The sequence below is a fragment of the Parasteatoda tepidariorum genome, chromosome 3 (genome assembly GCF_982258835.1).
Source record: "Parasteatoda tepidariorum strain Cologne lab strain chromosome 3, Ptep-v5.0, whole genome shotgun sequence".
In the NCBI taxonomy this organism is placed as follows: Eukaryota; Metazoa; Arthropoda; class Arachnida; order Araneae; family Theridiidae; genus Parasteatoda; species Parasteatoda tepidariorum.
The window spans coordinates 118,684,306-118,705,592 of record NC_141757.1 but is presented as its reverse complement, the minus strand read 5'-3'; the positions used below and the strand labels follow the sequence as shown (position 1 = coordinate 118,705,592).

The 21,287-nt window shown below is 30.7% G+C and overlaps 1 protein-coding gene across 1 annotated transcript in view; it reads left to right on the top strand.

Annotated features, from left to right (window-relative positions):
- LOC107454877 (LIM domain kinase 1) overlaps window positions 1-21,287 on the top strand; it is a 58,845-nt gene that overhangs the window by 509 nt on the left and 37,049 nt on the right. The gene's annotated exons all lie outside the window — the stretch shown is intronic.

The window sequence follows — 21,287 nt, the reverse complement described above, 5'->3', positions numbered from 1 at the left end:
ATGTTAGTGATATTGTATTAAATCCACCAGCAGAGGATAAGTATAACGCCCTCAAAACTCGCCTAATTTCGGAATTTTCTGATTCGGAGCAGAAAAGGATCAAAGCTTTACTTTCAGAGCTCGTATTGGGAGATGACAAACCATCACACTTACTGCGTAAAATGCGCAATCTCGCAGACAAAAAATTATCGGACGAATTTTTAAAAACACTATGGATTCAGCGTCTCCCTGAATCAGCTCAAGCAATCATTAGCATTTCTGAGGGTAACCTAGATAAGCTGAGTTTAATGGCTGACAAGATTTTAGATATTTCCCCCAATACATCTAAAGAGGTACACGCAGTCAAAAATGACGTATCCGAAATTGCAGAATTGAAAGGACAAATAGCCGCACTTACTGAACAAGTTAGCCGACTTACGGCAGCTAACGAACGTCAACCGCGCTATCGCTCGCGCCATTTTTCGCAAGGTAGGTATCGTTCGCAAACTCCGCGTCGTGAGCAAACTGAGCTATGTTGGTATCATCAAAAATTTGGAAATAAAGCAAAGAAATGTAATCAACCATGTAAATTTTCGGAAAACTAATGAAGAAATCACATGTGGCGCAATGTGATTTCCGGAATCAGGGATCTAGTCGTCTTTTTATACATGATCCGAAAACTCGACGTCATTATTTAATAGACAGCGGAAGCGATGTTTGCGTACTGCCGTATTCGTCAAACCTAACATTTAATTCCTCACCCTCTATGGTTTTATATTCAGCTAATAATTCGCCTATCAAAACATATGGCACCAAAGTAATTTCTCTTGATTTAAATTTACGTCGCGATTTCAAATGGACGTTTATAATAGCTAATGTTAGCAAACCTATAATCGGCGCAGATTTTCTAAAACATTTTGGTTTATTGATAGATTAAAAAAATTCTTGCTTAAGAGATTCTATAACTAACTTAAAAAATCAAGGATCTATTATTCGTTATTCTGGAAAAAGCGTGACATTGATTTCTAAAGACATGGCATTTCATGAAATTTTAAATAAGTACAAAGAAATTTTACAACCACATCCAGGTTCAAATAAACCAAAACATAACACTGTTCATAAAATTATAACGAGAGGCCAACCTGTTTTCGCACGACCACGACGTCTTAATCCTAAACAATTAGTAATCGCAAAGAAGGAATTTCAAATAATGATGGAGCAGGGTATTTGTCGCCCCAGTAAATCTAATTGGTCGAATCCTTTGCACATGGTGCCAAAACCAAATGGAGATTTTCGACCAACGGGTGACTATAGGGCATTAAATCGCCTAACTGAAAAAGACAGATATCCATTACCGCATATACAAGACTTCTCTCAGAATTTACATAGTAAACAAATTTTTTCTAAAATTGACTTAACTCGTGCGTATAACCAAATTCCGGTTCACCCGGATGACGTCCCAAAAACCGCAATTACAACACCCTTTGGACTCTTCGAATTTTTATATATGCCTTTTGGACTTTCTTGCGCGGCACAAACTTTCCAAAGGTTTATGAACGAAGTCTTATATGGTTTTGATTTTGCTTTTGCTTATTTGGACGACATATTAATTTTTAGTACTTCAAAAAAAGAATATTGTGAGCATTTGGAAATGGTCTGTAAAAGGCTTTCGGAATATGGCATACGAGTAAATATTGCTAAGTGTGTGCTTGGATCGAAAGAACTATCATTCTTAGGATATTTGATTAACAGTGAGGGTATTAAACCGCTTCCCGAAAGAATCAAACCTATTTTAAATTTTAAGCTACCGAGCACGGTAAAAGAATTAAGACGATATTTAGGTCTTTTAAATTACTATCGTCGAAATATACCTCAAGCAGCTAGCACACAGGCCTTATTATGCAATTATCTAAAAGGCAGTAAAAAGTCTGATAAATCAGTTATTCATTGGACAGAAGATTCCATAAAAGCTTTCGAGGATTCAAAGCAACAGATCCAGGGCCGTAACTACGCCGGGACAGCCGGGGCACCGCCCCGGGGCCCCGACGGTCAAGGGGGCCCCATATGAAGAGACTTTTTTTTTCAAAATAAAGCACTCTAATTATATATATGCAGGGCCGGATTTACGTATAAGCTAAATAAGCTGTAGCTTGGGGCCCCGACATGACAAGGGCCCCAAGATCCAACTTTTTCCTTCTTTTTTTAAAGTTTTATTCGGAGCTGGAGCCCTCTGAAGACTAAAATAATTTTTTTTTCTTTTTTACATTGGCGAACGCTTTTCAAAATCTAATAGAATTGTTTACAAATATAAAATAATTGTTACTCTTCACTTTTCTAACCAAAAGAGCAATAAAAAGGCCTTTTGACTGTTGAAAATATCCTGTAGCTTTCGTAGCTACCAGTGATGGGAGTAGTTCATGGATCCTAAAAAGCGGTACTCTATATTTATAGCGGTTATAGACTCCATGGAGTAGTCAAATAGCTGCCTTAATTTTACACTGTGGAAATGTTTTCAGCTTCTTTAAATTGCTGTGGGCTCTTTTGTCCTTCTCCACAGAAACACCCTTTTGTCTGATTTCTGGGCAAAAATTTCTAGGGCTGTGAGAGAATCTCGTTTAGGGTCACACTGTTTCGAGATTTCCGTTGTGTCTCATTGTCGTTAAAGAGCTTCTCGTTTAATTTTAACTTTTCTTTTTTGCAAAATATATTTTTTCCAATTTATTATAAAAGCTTTTTTTCCTTTTAGTTATCCTAAATGTTTTAACTAGCTTAATTGTTTATTTTACTTAATTATTGCAATTGATTTTAATTTGTTATTTTCCAAATTAATCGTACATGAATCCGTGAACTCCTTTCTTTCTTTATTTAAATGGTGGGCCACTATTCAATTCCTTCTTTTTTGACAGGCCTATCTGTCAAAATTCTTGATTTGGTCTATTTTGGATGAAATTGAAATAACAGATGTGGTTTTACTTTAATTTTACTTACTGCTAATAGACAGAAGCAACATGTGATATTGCTTGATAGAGCATTGAAATCAAGTGATCATCAGCAAACAAATGTATAAATATATATGTAAAAAATATTGTTCAAACATGCCTGTCTGACCAAATTTTCCATGTATCTCCGAAATATGAATTATGTTTAATTTGTAAAATAGGATATTTGGTACACAAAATTCATTTATTTAGTTAGCTTATGATTTTATTGTTTATTGATCATACTTGTTTCTATTTTTAACTCCCTGATTTTTGTTGTTATTATGTGTTTAAAGTTAATAAGGCATCTAAATTTTTTAATTTATAAGGATTTCAAATTTTTAAAGCAAAGTTGAAGTAACTTCTTAAAATTGCAAATTGAAACTATTTATAAAATTTTGGCAGATTTGTTTTTATTTTAAATCTGTGCATTTAATTTAATAAAATAAAAACAAATAAAATAAAAACAAATAAAGAATAAGTTTAAAAAATATAAATAAATGGCTAGATAAAATATGAAACTGTGTTGTCAATGAAAAGGAACACATCTTTTAAACATTTTGAATATTAATAAATTCTTTAAAAATAAACAATTTTAAAAGGTAGAAAAGTTTTTTGATTTTTTTAAAAGGCAAATTTCGTCCCATCATTTGATCAAGAGACTATTTAATATCTGTTTCTAAGAAGCAGTCAGTCGCGTGTGGGTGTGTGGATGATGTAAGTAAAAGAGGCATACAAAAAAAGCCAATTTAACTTCAGTTAATGCCCTCAATATTATACTTTTAAACTCCTCCCAAAAATGTAGTAAAGAAGTTATACAAATTAATTGTCGCAAACAAATTAATATTAAGTAAGAACGAATCAAAAATGATATCGAAATATGCTGAATCACTAATCAGACAGACGGGATGAAAGACATCGAAACCAATTTGATTAAATAGTAAAACTAGAAAGTGTTTCAAAAATCCGGACATGTATCAGGCTTCAATTTTTTTTACTGCCACAAAATTTATCAGGGACAATTCGTTAGATTTCAATACGGGTTATGTTTTTTCTTTAATTAAATATTAAACATTAACTAATATTTGTCTTTCAAAGCTTTTCATTCTGTAATAACGAATGTCAAGCATTTAAAGTATCCAGTTCAAGAATGTCAAGTATCCAATTGACTTCGTTTATTAAATTTAAAAAAAAAATGATAATAATAATAAAATATCCGCAAGGCAGGTGTGTATATTTGGGGCTGATGATTATGAAATCTAACACAAAACTGTGAGATTGCGGGTTCTATTCCAGCTGATGACAGTTTTTAATTATTATTTCTTAATACTGTAAAATGTATTTCTTTTTTTTTTTAAAGTATGCATGTTAAAAACTAATAATTTAACAAGTATTTAAAAAACTAGAAAGCTACAAACCCTGTTCATTTTGCACACTAACCCTCACGGTTGCTTTTGATTAATCATTGCAGATTGAGAGGAAAAACGGTTTATTTCCATATTTTTATTCTACCAAAATTACGATTGAATTTCTATTTACATTTTGAAGATGACTAAAATTTGGCAAATCAATAAAATTGGTACCTCCTGCAGAGTTATTACCCAGTGAAGATGGACTCAAGGGTACTGAGTTCGAATCACAGTGTTGACTGATCGATACGAATTCTACACCCGGCTTACACCAGCCACTGTGACGAAGTAAAATATCCTCAGTGGTACACGGATCATAGGTTAGAGTCCCCTAGTTGTCAGACTGACAGTGGAAAGCTTTTGTGGTTTTCCTCATAATCTAACTTAAATGCTGGTCAGTTCCATCAAAACGTCCCCCTCCAAGACAAAAATTTCTTCCAATGCTTGATCCTGGAGTTCCCTTGTGTTCTGAATTGAGTTTAAAATTAGAAGTCTAATAAGTTGAACATTAGTAGTCGTAAACTCGAAATTGGGTTGGCTGTTCAATGACTATTGTAAAATAAACTAATAATTTGGCAGTTATAGTAGGGTGTTGAACTCGTGTTCGTGAGAATGGGATTTCGAATCCAGCCGGCCGAAGAATACCCATGTATAAAATGGTGACTGGTGCATGTTAAATCTGCCGTGGTCACAAAGTCCTCTAAGTTCTCACAACAAATCAATATCTCTGGGTACTGATCCAGTTCTTTTGTCTTCTGGATTGAGTTCAAAATTATAAGATTATTATTCAATATTATACGGAGTTAAACATTTGTAGTCGTAAACTCAAAATTAAGTCGGTTGTTCAACGGCGGTTATAAAAAAAAATAAAACTAATAATCAAACTGTATTTTCTTATGTTCTTTCTAACTCCTTGCTTATTTTTGACACACTTTCATAATTTCATGTTTCTAAGTCATAGAGTAGCAAAGCGAAATGCAACGTTAAAAAAATAAATAAATAAATAAAAGATAAAAAACAAACTATTTTAAAAAAAAATTTCAAAAAAAAAAAATTTATCATTTAAAATTCTAAATAACATATATTCAGAATTTCAAGAAAAAAAAACTCTGTTAAACATATAATGGTTCTTCTAACATGCCAAATCTTTACTCGATGCTTAAAATGTGCTTATGATGTACGTTCTTAAAATGAGTTTCTGTTTTTTTCCTCGTTCAAAAAATATGCGCAATAATAGAAAGGCTCCACATTATAGTCCCATCACAACCAATATATTTAACAATCAAGCAATATTATCAAATTTTTAATAATATAATTCAGCAATAAAAAATACGACAGTTTACTTTAGGTGTATAGAAATAGAATTGAACTTAAAAGGGCCCCATCATTTTCAGTAGATTAGGGCCCCGCCAAGCTTAAATCCGGCCCTGTATATATGTAGGAAAGAAATTGTGTTAGGATAGAGTTGATGAAAATTGTCTTTTTTGTAATTGCGTACCCACTATAACACAAAGGGAAGGGTAAAAAACGGTAAAACACCTTTTCACAAAATATTTCCCTTTCTTAAAAGAACAAACACGCTTTGCAGAGAAGGGGAAAGGCCACAGCTGCATGTAGTTGATTGCGTCAGACCCAGTGGCGTGCCAACCAGGGGGAGGCAGAGGGCCCCTCTAAAATTTAGATGACGGGGCAAACGATACGTTTCGTCCCTCCTGAAATTTAGACACTCACAAAAATAAAGTCAAGTAAAATCAGTAATTTAAAAAGAAAAAAAAATTTCAATTTTGAAGCTATTTTTGAAATAGAAAACTTTATATTCCTCTAACATTTATGTGCCTTGCCTCTTTTGATATTTAGTTATTCGCCAAGACGAAGTCTAGTAAAGTAGGTAATTTTAGAGGGAAAAAAAAGCTATTCTTTTTCAGCTTTGAAGATATACATCAAGTTATTCAGTTATGGGCGATTAATATGCTTTTTGACTTTTGGAAAAGTAAAGTAAAAGTAGAAAAAGTATTTTATTTCCAATTTTTACTCTATTTACTTCCGAAATAGTAATGAGGGGGCGAACATAGTGTTTCGCCCCTTCTGAAATTTCAAAGTGCTCAAAAATAATAAAAATTGGTAACTAAAAAAAAAAAATGTCATCTTTGAATCTATTTTCCAAATAGAAAGTATTATTTTCTTCTGAAATAAAAGCAAGTTGAAAATTTTAGAGGAAAAAAATTGTTTTGTTTCATAACTTCGACGATATTTTCCAAATAGAAAACTTCATTTTCCTCTTAAATTATAGTAAGGGGATAGAAAACTCTAATTTCTTCTGATATAAAGTAAGGGGGGCTAAAATGTTTTTAGTATCTTCAGAAATTTAGACAATTTGAAATAATAAAGTCCAGTAAAATTGTTTAAAAAAAAAAAAAAAAAAAAAAAAAAAAAAACTTTGAAGCTATTTTTAAAAAAGAAAATTTTATTTTCTTCTTAAAGTGAGGGGGTGAAGAATATACTTCACCCATTCTGAATATCAGACATTCGCAAGAATAAAGTCGAGTAAAATTTATATTTACTTTAAAGCTATTTTCCAAATCGAAAACTTTAGCCTCCCCTTCTGAAATTTTGAAATTCGCTACAATAAAGTAAAACAGAATTGAGAATTTCAGAAAAAGAAACTACTTTTTTCCCAATTTAATAGCTATTTTTCAAATTGAAATAGAAATCTCCCCCCCCCCCAAGAAAAATGCTTCGGTTTTGTTTAAATTTTTTACTACATATTACAACTTTTAATTTATTAAAAAAATTTAAAACAAAAACACGAAAAGAGAAGAAGAGCACATCATAAAAAAACATAACAAGTGTTTAGAAAACTAAAATAAGCACCACTGTTTTGCATCCTGAAAAATGCATTCTACACTGAGACTAATAGATATATTTGAAAGCATCTTTTGACTGTGGGTGGTATGAAGGTGTTAAAACCTTTATATCCCCCACAGAGTTGACCCACAGTTATCTGACTCCTCAAAAAATAGCCATCTCCTCTTACACCATGGGAAAATGACCTTTTCCTTCCTTAAATTGCCTAAATCATTTTTATGACCCTGGGCTCTTTTGTGCTTTTATAAAATGTCATATATTTACAGTACCGTCTATATGTCCCTTAAGTTGTCTGAAACTAGCAATTATCTAGATGTTCTAGGAAAACGGATGTAAGCTTTTAAGGGATCCAAGGGGATGACTCTTGTTAACATTTACTTAGGTCATTTTGTCAAGAGATTTTTTCTGAGACAAACGTAAAACGTTGCAGTTAAATTCCAGTTTTTAACCCATTTAATTGCGTCATTTAAATTAACCATTTTTAATTCAGATATAAATTCTGTTACCTTTTGTTTTTTTCAATTTTTGAAATTTAACTTTAATTAAGAGTTTTTAAAATTATTTGCAACTTCATTTTTTCAAACATAAATCGTGATATCAATAATTCCCATTCTTAATAAAAATTTTCTTTGGAAAACAAGAAAACCAAATGTAAATTTATTTATAAGGAGGTAAGTAAATGTTTGCATTAACTCATTTAATACATTTAAATTTTATATTTATATACTGTTAGAATTCTTTTATAAGAATGGTAACATAAAAATTGCTTTTCTTTATGTTCGTATATAAAATTTAATTTGCATTGTACTTTAATTGATAATTTTACTGTTTATTGTGTGCATGAATTTTGTTCTTATTTTATATTTTTTAAATTATTAAGACCTTTAAATTTTTTAAATTTGAACTTCGAATTTTTAGGGTTTTCAACAACTTTGTTTTCATTAAAAAATGAAATGTAATCTTTATTTTATCTAAAAAAAATCATATTTAATTTAATAAAAAAAACGCATTTAATTTAATAAAAAAGCTATGAACATCAGCTTAGAAATCCGTAGCAATTAAAATTCATTGCCATGAGAAATCATTAAAAAGAATTTTTTTTTTAAATTAGCAAATATGCTTTTCTCATTTTTCTTTCATTAAAAAAATATATATAATGCCCTTCGTCACAATTTTGCCACATATCGTTGGTTCAAAACTAAAACGACACTTCTGCATTATCTTCTCATGTTATTTGAATGAGAAGTGAGTGCAGAAGTGTCGTTTTAGTTTTGAACCATCGATATGATTACAAGGCGTCATGAATACATAGGCCAAATATTCAAGAACGAATTCTTTTCAAAATATAGCTATATTTTCTAGGGACCTGTCCATATTGGAGTAAAGGAACTTTGTTTTTTGTTAATCGATGTATGTATAGAAAGAATTTCTGTATATTTTTTCAATTAGGACTTTTTAAAATTTGGATATATATGCCGATAGAAAAAAAAGTCTATAATTCCTTCAGTTTCCATAACGCGGTCAAAACTTTTAGATTTGAAACTAAAAAATAATTTTTATTATTATAATGGCTTTGTCTTGAAAAGACCTTTCTAACGGTATAGTAACCGGATTCAACAGGTTTATAAAATTGGTATTTTATGATTAGCATTATATTTAGAGGAAAAGGAAGCTACTGTGGACATGCGAGACAAGAGGAGACAACATGAATAGCTTCCCCCCCCCTAGTCATATTTCCTCGGTGAGTAGCCGTAAATTGGTAACATTTATGTGCAGTGAACAAAAAACGTACCACCCTGAATAACTTTTGATTTAATGATCGGATCTTCACGTTCTAGGCCTCCATCTTAATAATTCGAGGGTGTGACTTCAAATATGCAAATTAATTAGTGCACGATATTTTATTTTAAGTTACGCAATCAGACACAAAAACATACTTTCCCTGAATAAATATAACTTTTGTTCAACAGATTCGATTTTCTAACCCCCGTAATATAGGAGGTAGCTGTAATCTGGGAAATATGGCCCCAATAGTTGGGTCGGGTGGGCTATCCAAAGTTTGGACCCCCAAATGCTAAGGGAATTGAAAAATTTTTGCACACTATTATAAAATTCTTTTATCTAAAGATAATTCCATGCAAAAAATAACTTTTAGTAAATATTTATTATTTTTTATTTAATAATAGTCTGATGTTGTTGATCATTTACGTCGCACTAGTGCTACACAATAGGCTATTGGCGACGGTCTGCGAAGCATCCCTTGAGGTTTGATCCTCTGCAGAGAGGATGGCACCCCCGGTTCGGTAGCCCGGCGACCTGCACGCGAAGTCGAGCACTTTATGGTAGAACAGTTTAACGAGGACCAATACCGCTCACCCTCGTCCCTACGCAGACTGATCCAAGTGGTCACACACCCGCACACTGACGGCAGCCAGTGATGCTTGACTTCGGTGATCTGCTGGGAGCCGAGTCTTAACGATCAGTCCACTACGGGACAATAATAGTCTGAAAACTTTTGAATCGTAAGGCATTTTTTTGTATCATTTTAAAGTATCTAATTCCACATGGAAAATACAAAATTTGAGCGAAATTGGTTGATTAGTTCTTGAGAAATTGAGTTTTATAAGTACGACTTTTTTAAAATTTAATTTCTCAGGATTAATCGATTTCGCTGAAATTTTGTATTTTGCCACGTGGAAAACTTACAATGTTTTGTTATCCATTTTATATGCGAACAAATAACTTGTTTTCATAAACATATTCGCTAACATAATACATAAATAGCGAAAATGACGATTAGAGATGGAGTACTGAAAGTTTTTGAAAGGGCCCCCGCCAAAAATTTTTGCCCCAGGGCCCCGAGGGGTGAAGTTACGGCACTGAACAGATCGCTAACGCAACTTTACTCTTTCACCCTGATCCTAACGCACAATTAGCATTACATGTTGATGCGTCAGCAGTGGCGTATCTAGGGTATGGCAAGTATGGCGTATGCCATGGGCGCATTATTTCAAAAAGGCGCAAAATCGATCAACATCAACGATTTTTTTACTTAAAAATTTTATTAAGTGTTTTTTTTAAATTTATATATGTATATATATATATATATATATATATATATATATATATATATATATATATATATATATATATATATATATATATATATATATATATATATATATATATATATATATATATATATATATATATATATATATATATATATATATATATATATATATGTATATATATATATATATATATATATATATATATATATATATATATATATAGAGAGAGAGAGAGAGAGAGAGAGATAGTTAGTTAGAGGGGGAATTAAAGTAAAGTATACAACATTTAACCATTTCATGTGGGCTCGAAAAGAAGACATCGTCTTTTGAGGGACTCTTTTTGTCACTGGGGGAGTGAAGTATGAAAGGGAACCGCTAATCGCAAAACAAAGTAGGTGACAAGCGTCAAACAATTCAGGTTAAATATAATTTGTTAATGTTCATGAATACATTCACGATAAATACTAAAATAAGTAACTGTAAAAAATATCTTTGTCCTTTCTGCTGTTATATTTACGACGATTTCGGCAAAAGCAAAATTTTAATTATAAAATCATAATTTAAAGAATAATGCTTAATTTTTAATAATTATTACTCTCGTTGCTAACTTTTTGATACATTTCAATTAAAATATTTTTAATTTTAGAAAATTTCCTAAATAATTCCCATTCAATTTTCATCAAAATCCTTTTACTAAAAGTCTTTTGACCGCATATATAATTTCAAATGCATTTAAAATTTTCGAAAATGTAGCTTATCATTGCTTTACAACAAGTCAAAGCTGTAATAGAAAGAATTTAAGTTATCACCAGGGCCGGATTAAGAACCTCAGAGGCCCTAAGTACTTATATTTTTGGATGCTCCTTAAATATAATTAAGAAGATCAATATAAATAAATAAAATATTTTTCTTAAAGAAAACTAAAGTAAAGTTTACAAAAATAAATAAATGTATATAACTGCAAAATTTAACACTTTTTGCAGAGAATCTGGTGGAAATCAAAATTTTTCAATTAACTCTGTGAATGTTTTTTAAGACTAATCAAGTATTTTTCGATTTTAGAGGAAAATTAAAATAATTCCTGGTATTTCATTTTTAAAATTTCATTTTAAAAATTTCCTGACCCACAAGCTATTTTCCCCCCTTTCAAATCTATAAAATATAACCTAATTTTATTTTCAAACTTTCCGGGTGTTATGTAATGTTTCCGAATATGCTTTTTAAATTTTTAATAAAAATATTTTCACTGTGGGTGTCAAGTTAATATTCACGTAAAAAAGAAATATCGAACTTTAACCAATTTTTATGGAGAATACAAAAGGTTAATTCAGTATATTAACGAAATTAGTAATTAATAAAAATAACAAAAAACTCTTTTTTTTCTATCTCCTAGAATGTTGAGAAACCTGAGACAGCTCTCCATGAATTAATAAAAGATTTCTTATTATCTACCGCATTTATTATTAATATTAATTCAACTATTTCGCTTTTTGTGTCAAAATCGGTTTGTTTCCACTCCTTTGAAAAACGTAGTGTTTATTTTATTTTACATTATTATTTTATTCATAATAATCAATCAAAAATATTCTATACATTTAATGTGTTTAATGTAAAACAATTTAAAGTTCTGAATTAATAATAAACTTAATTTATAATTAAACCGTTACATGCTGCTTCACTTTAATTTCATGTTTGTAAAAAATTAACAACAGAAAGTGAGTTTTGTATATAAGTGATAGTGTGATTATTTTAGAACGCACAATCATGGTTATATATAAAAATAAAATAATTAACTAAATAAAATATTTTCTATTACAAAAGTACAGAATATGTACTATCATTAAGAATGTATGTTATTATTATGTATTAATGCAAGTTATGCCATGTTTCAAAGGTTTATATAGCCTGTGCTATGTATGATGTTATAGTTTTTGAGTAGTAAATATATCGATATATCAAATTTCTTCTTCCTCGGCAATGCATAACGTATTTATTTAAAATCATGTACTTTTCAATAATAAAAAAAGAAAAAAATCCTAAAAATATTTATTGATTTTTATTTAGAATAGTTTACTTTGATATTCATTTCAGTTTAAAATAATTTACTTAAAAAAATGTTTTTGACTTAGATTATTTGATATTATTTATGTATATTTGAAAATACTATACGTTAAAATTAAACTATAATAAAGAAGCTGAATCCTTAAATTTAAAATATTTATCTATATGAAAAAATTGAGTAAAAATATAAGAGACTAAAAGAAAATGAAAGGCGAACGAACGAATTTTAGGATGTTCAAAAGTGGGTGAGAAATGTAAAGAAACTTTTTCTCCTTATCTAAAGGAAAGTGAGACCTCCCATAGTGCATCCCACTGTAACTTTACTCTTTCTTTTAAAGAAGTCCCCCATTCTTAAACAAGAAAAGATAAGAGAAAGACCAGAATGCAGAGAATCCATGATCCCTGAATAAATTTTTATTTTCTTTATTTTTTCACTACCACAAGCAAAGAGAAAAGAATTTGTTCCTTCTCTTCGTATCACATTACAAGATTAGGCAATTAATCAGGGAACCCCTTCAGGCAGAGATAGATCTTTGGTGATGACCAGAGGACAGAGAAATGTGAAATCCATAGGATGTCTCATGCTTGTAAATCTTCAGTTTCATCAGGGGTTAAAATCTCTTTGAAAAACGTTTTCGGGATCTGTTGAATAGATTTCAAAAAGAACCCCTGCTGTAAATTAGCGTAAATTCTTCCAAAACAGGAAATATTTGTCATCCATGGTGGGAATCACCTCCACAAAAGTGTGAAATACTAAAAATGGGAGGTGCCTCTGTCTGGTAGTACACCCCTCTATTTTAAAAAATAAAGACAGACGTAATTGTAAGTTGTTAGGTGTTCACGCTCCTATGAAAAATTCTGCTCGTTCTAGTTGTTATTTCAAAATTTAATTCAAGAAAATAAATATTTATAGTCTATTTTGGAATTTTATAATCTAATTTGATAGGTTACAGCTTTTTCAGATAGGTTTTAATTCATTCAACTATTTAAGTGGTAAGATTTTTTTCCTTGATTGTAAGTAATCATTTCCTAAATATTTAGATAAATGTATTACGCATAAATTATTGATTAGCGTTATAGGCGTCCGTTATATTTTTAAGAAATGATGTCTATGTGAAGGGATGCCAACTGCTAAGATTTCTCAGAAATATTTTATTAAGTGGTGGAAAGTTAAAGACCAAAACTTGCAAACGTTTGGATAATTTTGGTTAAATTTAAAATGCTTACCACTAGATAACTGGAATGAAATTGTGTTTAACACGAAATTTCGAATTATACAAACGTAGTGGCTTAAAAAATAATTTTATATGAAATTTAATAATTAAATAATTGTATATCTGCATAAACCAAGAAACAAAACATAAATTTTGCTACCACTAGAAAAAAGTTTCCCATTAAACAGAGCAAGTTGGCATCTCTCTCTCTATATATATAGATCGAGAGGGACATTCTTCCCCCTTTTAATTTTATAAATTAGAATTTATAATATTTTTTAGTTTCTATTATTGCTGTTTTATATGAAAAAACATTTAACATGCACAAGGAATTTTTTGTAGTAATAATTATACATTGTATAATTAAATAATCGTTAATGCTTTATTATTAAAATTAATATGTAGTAAAATGTACTGAAAATTTATTGCGATAGGTAAATAATTTTTTGTTTATAAGTAAGTAACATTCATAAAGTAACATGCTTTTCTTTTTATTTATTAATAGATAAATTTTGAATTTAACCACTTGTAAAAGTTTGATCTTTTTTTCCTTTGAATGGTTAGAAAGCATATCGTCAGTTGTTGGCATTTTTTTTTTTTTTTTTTTTTTTGTACTCTAAGTTACGGAAGTATATTCACTCACAATTTTAATTATATTTTAATGCTTTAAATGTGAATTGCAATAATCCTTCTACTTACAAATTGAAATTTTTTCTTCTAATTTTTAAAGACATGTTTGTTCTGAATTTTTAAATTATATTCAGTTAATATTTATCAAACTGTCTTTGACTTTGAAATTGAATCAACTTCTTCCTTATTTCTCGGCCACAAAATTTCGCAAATCTTTCTCCTATATTTTTTCTTTTTTTTCAGATTGCCATTTTCTTCCCTTTTTTTTTCTAATAAAAAATAGATTAAATAAATACTACTTTTTTAATTTTATATAAATACTATTCTTTTAATTTTCAAGTGTTTTACAATATATGTCACTTACATTACATTTATATCATCCCATATCACATTGCTTGAAAAAAATTGGTATACTATTTTCAAATGGGTTTATTAAGTGTCCTCCATTTATATATTATATTTATTTCTTATAATCAAAGTAAAATGGTAGCAAAATAATATTAATGTTATAATGTGTAGTTTATAACCCAATCATTACAACAGTTTAGTAACTTGAAAGAAAAAGTTATCAATAAAGTGATAATCACAATAATATTTATTCATTAAATAATTATCTTTATTTTAAGAATATATTTAGAAATGTATTTCCATAAAGATGCAAATAGTCATCTTCTCGAATATTTCAATGATTTATATTTTTTTCTTTTACCTTAAAAACAACTTAATTTACACAATTATAAACGACCTTTATAATTGCGCAGAAATTTTTTTTCACTTTGCTTGAAAATCTCTCTAGGTACTTCTCAGATTGCGATTACCCCCTAAATTTTGGGATTCAGAAATCCAAATTCGTCGAAAAAATGGCATGTATAAACAGAAATTTCAGAGAAAGTACGTTTTAGTATCTGATTTCGTAACTTAAAATATCATACCTGCACCTATTAATTATCATATTTTAAGTCACCCCTTGAATCATTGAGATGAGAAGAAAGTGAAGATCTGATCATTAGATCAAAAGTTATCAGGATGGTCCGTTTATTTATTTTTTTGCGCACTGAACGTCTAAAAATTTATAATTTAAATTTGTTTAATATTTTGCTTTATTTTTTAATTTGTTCCATTGTGATGCGAAGAGAATTTTTCATAATTTGTTTTTTTTTTTAATTAAATATGCTAGAATGTATTCTGGTCTATTTCTTTACTTTTTGCCTTTTTTTTACTGTTAGCAAAAGAATTATTTCTAGATATTCTTAAAACTAATCGTCAACTTCCCCTAATTTATTTCTCAATAAAGAATATATTATTGTCGTTATTAAGTCTTGTTTTGTATGTAATTGTGTGTATATTTTTTCTTATTATCTGTTTTTATATAAGGATTGTAAAACGTAATTATATTAAGAGCATCGGTTTTTTTATTTTATTGAACAGTAAATAAACTAATCAAAATATCTCTTTTTTTTATTGTTGCTATTTTATTCGTAATTATCATAACAAATCGTAATTATTTACACTGTAATCTTCAATTAATTTATTATATCGCGATGATTTTATTTTGATGTTAGCAAAGCGTGATTATTTTAAAAAAATCAATTTCCTTCAGTTTTAATTTTGAAAATGTTGAGTAATCATCCGGTTATGTTATAGTTCTTCTTTAACTCAGAGCTACATTTGTTGTGTGTACGTAATTCTGTTACCAAATTATATTTGTAAAACTTTAAAATATAATTGTGCTTAATTAAACAACTTCTTAGAATTTTTATTGACAGTTGAAAAAACGCAATGGAATCTTCTATAAATATGATAAAAAAGGTATTTTAATTTCTTACCGATGAGGATTTCGAATACACGTGAATGCATAACAATTAAAAAGAGATAATTTTATTGTTATATTTAATATTTATTTATTTATAATTTTTTTTTTTTTTTTTTTTTTTTTTTAAATTTAATTCAATCTTTTCGTGATATTGTCAAAAGAGTTAAATACTTCAAACAATGCTTTTATTTTGTATTGTATAAAAAAAAAAAGAATTTTAATATTTTAGTAAGGGCGCCAGTAAGAGGTTTGCCATAGGCGCTTCTTTCCATAGATACGCCTCTGTGCGTCAGACTTCGCGATAGGCGCAGTCTTGCATCAAGTCACTAAAACTGGTTTACAGCCTTTAAGTTTTTTCTCTAGAAAACTAACGGAAACCGAAAGGAAATATTCAGCCTATGATCGCGAACTTTTGGCAGCATATAGTGCAATAAAGCATTTTCGTTACATGGTCGAAGCACGAACCTTTACGTTATACACGGATCATAAGCCACTCGAATTTGCTTTTATGCAGAAAAACGAAAAATGCACTCCGAGGCAACTGCGCCAATTAGATTACATTGGCCAATTTACCACAGATATACGCCATATTAAAGGGATAGAAAATATTCCAGCCGATATGCTGTCACGTATTGAAGCAATATCATGCCCATCGCCAATCGATTTTAAAAAAATAGCACAAGAGCAGAATTCCGATCCCGAACTTCAAACAATATTAACAGACCAGAATTCTTCATTAAAACTTAACAAATTAGTGTTGCCAGATAGTGAGGTGGAATTATATTGCGATATCGCTACAGGAAAAATCCGCCCATATATTCCTAAATCTCAACGTCAAATAGTTTTTAATGCATTACATAATTTAGCCCACCCGGGAACTGAAAGTACAGTAAAATTAGTTACCGATCGTTTTGTTTGGTCTAATATAAATTCTGACTGTTCTAAATGGTCACAAGCATGTATACCGTGCCAGAGGTCTAAGATTTCCAAACATACAAAAAGTGAGGTTAAACGGATCCCGGTAGAAAATAAGCGTTTTTACCACATACATTTAGATTTAATCGGACCGCTACCCCCATCAGAAAGTTATACATATTGCCTAACAATAATAGATAGGTTCACTCGGTGGGTAGAACTTGAGCCATTAAAAAACATCGAAGCTGAAACGGTCGCATCAGCTATTTATAAGGTATGGATTTCCCGTTTCGGAGTTCCAGGAATCATTACTACTGATCAGGGCCGACAATTTGAGTCTAGGCTTTTTCGAGCACTTGCAATTTTTTTGGGATGTAAACATGTACATACATGTGCCTTTCACCCCCAATCTAATGGGTTAATTGAAAATTTTCATCGCACATTAAAATCAGCCATAAAAGCCCATTTGACAGATCGTTGGACGGATAGATTGCCTACTATACTCCTTGGCTTAAGAGCAACATATAAACCAGAGTTACATGCTACCTCTAGTGAACTGGTGTATGGCCAATGTCTTAGGCTACCTGGTGAAATTTTTACTAAATCACCAAATGATGTCAACACACCAGAATTTATCAAAGCGCTCAAAGAGTACTTTGCTAGTATAAATCCATCTCCAACATCGAATCATGGTAGGAGACAATTATTCATTCCACAGAAGCTGAATACCTGTTCGCAAGTTTTCTTGAGATATGATGCTGTTAGAGCTCCGTTAAGACCACCTTATGATGGACCTTATCCAGTCTTATCCAGAACTGAGAAATTTTTCAAAATCTTGAAAAATGGCAAGGAACTGGTAGTAACAGTGGATAGACTAAAACCAGCATTTATCTTATCTGCAGAGGACATGACAGAACCTCAGAGATCAACGGAACCAGAGCCGTTGCCACCAGCAATCAGCAACACACCTCCACCAGCAAACCAGCTAGTCCCGAACAGCAAGTCTCCACCAGTAGAACAACCAATCGTGGCCAGCAGGTCATCCAGATCTGGCCGACGAATCAAACTTCCAGTGAGATTTGCCTAACGCTGCTGCTGGGAAGGGGGTACTGCAGCGCCATCTAGATCAAGGCGTGCAACAAAAACTTTAACTGCAATCTTCGTAGGAAATATAAACTTTCACTTCCACTTCTACTCTCTCTGTGAACAGTGATACAAAAAAAACACATGTGTACGATCAACTATGTTTTTTAAGCATGTACAAATAATGTGAATATATTTATGTAGTGATTTACAATGTTGCATTTATTTATTATTGTGTATCGGATGCAGCATACCAAAACACTTCAAATTAAAGAGACTTTTAAGTATTATCTGAAATACAAATTCCATAATATAAGTGTGCAAACCCGTCAGTTATAAACTAATAAAATGTATAGAAATTGAAGGAATTTCAGAAAAGACACAAAATTTGAATCATTTATTTTTTTTAAACATCGCAAGGTTAATTTAAACCAGTCAATATTTTAATTATGTATTATTTTTGAACTACAAAGCAAAAAGGCTGAAAAATTCTTTCTCTTATGTAGAAAATATTAAGATATTTCAGTATCTGACAAAATATTTCGAGACTAACTAATTCTACTGTACTTAAATAACTAATTATGCGGCTTTTTCTCTTAAGACTCCTTTCACCCGCAAAGATCCTGAAAAGTAAAGGAAGGTTCTGATATTTTAAAATATGTATTTTCTTTTGAAGAAATGCACCTAACCACCCAAATAGAATTTCTCCTAATGAGAAATTGTGGATTGAATTCAATTCAGGGTGACCCCACAAAGAGTTTGCGGAAGAAACTGTTAAAATATTAAATGAATAACATGATAACCACCAGGATAGGTGGTTATCATGTTATTCAAGGAGTTCCTGTTGTGTCTAAGAGGGTGGGATATGGCAGCTGAAAACATGGGGGGGGGGTACAAGTAGTACGCCTCCCCCCCATGTGGATAGTACTAGCCAAAGAATATATAGGTACTAGCCATGTGGATAATACTAAACCACATGCCATGTGGATAATACTAAAAATCCAAATTTATACCATTTTTGAGAATTATTTTTTTTAGGTAAGTTCTTTTGTCTCTTAGAAGCAAATATATTTCAGAAAAAAATTATTTTTATAGTTAAAAAAACAAACTTTTCGGAAAAAAAAAATTGAATTTTTTATTTATAAAAAAAAAGGCAGTAAATATTAAAAAAAAAACATAGGTATGATATTTTTCATGATCAATGATTTCCTGCCTATGTTGACTTTTTCTTCCTCCCACAAAACACCAATGAGGGATAAATTAATGTACATTAATTTACAAAAAATAAGCATATAAAAATAAATATTTAAAACAACGTATTTATGCTCATAAATACATTTCTTTTCTTTGCTTAGATTTCAGCAAAAAAGAATATTTTTCAATATATTTTTTTTGTTTAAAATTAGTTTCGTTTAATTAAAAAATCATAATAAGAAAAAGAACAGTAAATATTATAAAACATATGATCTTTTTCATGATCAATAATTTCCTGCCTATGCTGATTTTTCCTTCCTCATCAGAACACCAATGTGGGATAAATTAATGTACATTAATCTACAAAAATAATCATGTAAAAATAAATATTTAAAACAAAGTATTTATGCGCATTTATGCATTTCTTCTTTTTTACTTAGATTTCAGCAAAAAAGAATCCTTTTAAATATATATATTTTTTCTGCTGTTTAAAATTAGTTTCGTTTAGTTAAAAAATCATAATAAGGAAATCTGGTTTTCAAATACTAATTAAGAAATCAGCTTACAACTAGTATCTTAAATAATAATTATTAGAAATGCTCTAAAAAATCGTGTTCTTTTCCGTATTTTGTTCAAAATTTTAGTACGATTCTTGGTTTTAAAAAAAATCGACGTTTTGCTTTCTTAAACGCCAATACTGCCGCTTTTTCTCCCTTTTTTGCTACCTCATCCCCCAACTGACTTAGAGAGTAACCCAGTTTCCATGACAACTGCTGTAATCCGGTCTACGTGCCTTTCTCTCCAGTGCCAACTTAAGGTGGAATGGACTATACACATTTGCACGCGAGTCCAGTCCAATCATATTTAATGTTAGGGAGCATTCACACTTCATGTGAAACAAAATCGCATATGCGAATTCGAAGATGCTAGTGTGGCGTAACCACCACTATAAATGTTAAATACCAATTCACAAGTATACATCCAATTCCTTGCATTGCTGATTCTACAGCAAATTTACCTGGATCACAGATATTTTGTCGAATCGACCTTGTCAAAGCCTATCATCACATTCCCACAAATCTTGGAGATATTCACAAGAGTGCAATATGCACCTCATTCGGCTTGTATGAGAGTCTGAGGATGCAATTTGTGACACTTTTCACAGGTTTATCGATGAAGTCACTGGTGGCTTAACAGGCGCTTATGCTTTTGTGGGCGATATCCTTATAGCATCAAAAGATCCAGATAAGCATTTCAAACATTTAAAGGCTTTATTCTCTAGATTAGAGGAATATGGTCTTTGCGTAAACGTTTCTAAATCAACTTTCGCCCTATCATCAATTGATTTTTTAGGTTTTAACCTTTCTGAGAAAGGAATTGAATCTCTCTGATAAAGTTAAATGCGTAACTGATTTTCTTAAGCCCTCTACTCTCACTAAACTCCGTCAATTTTTAGGATTGTTTAATTCAGGGCTGTCCAACTGGCGGTCCGCCAACACATATTGTGCGGTCCGCCAACTTCTTATTCAGACTGATCGGCCTCTGTTTTCCCATTAAAATGAAAACAAATTGTTTTATAATCCTTCTGTTCTATTATTTTATAATTAATAATTCAACTATTAATTGTTATTGTATAAGAGATAAGAGGTTATTGTTCAACTTTTTCAAATTATGGCCCACCCGGTGATCAGCGACCGGAATTCTGGCCCGTGGGCTCCTTGCAGTTGGACAGCCCTGGTTTAATTTACACCCAGAGCCGCCCATATACTTGCTCCTTTAGTTCAATTTTTAGAAGGGCATAAAAATAAAAAAAATCTCGTTCCAAATGTCATGATTCTTCCGAACCTCTTAAATGGAACGAAAACGCTGAAAATTCTTTTATTGCGACTAAAAATGCTATTGCTCAGGCAACACGTTTGAGACGCCCCATGCCTGGAGCTGAAATGAGTGTCTGTGTAGATGCGTCGAATGTCGCAGTTGGTGGCGCTATAATGCAACTTTCGCAAAATAAATGGGAACCAATAGCTTTTTACTCCTTCAAATTAAATAAAAGTCAGCCCAATTGGTCAACG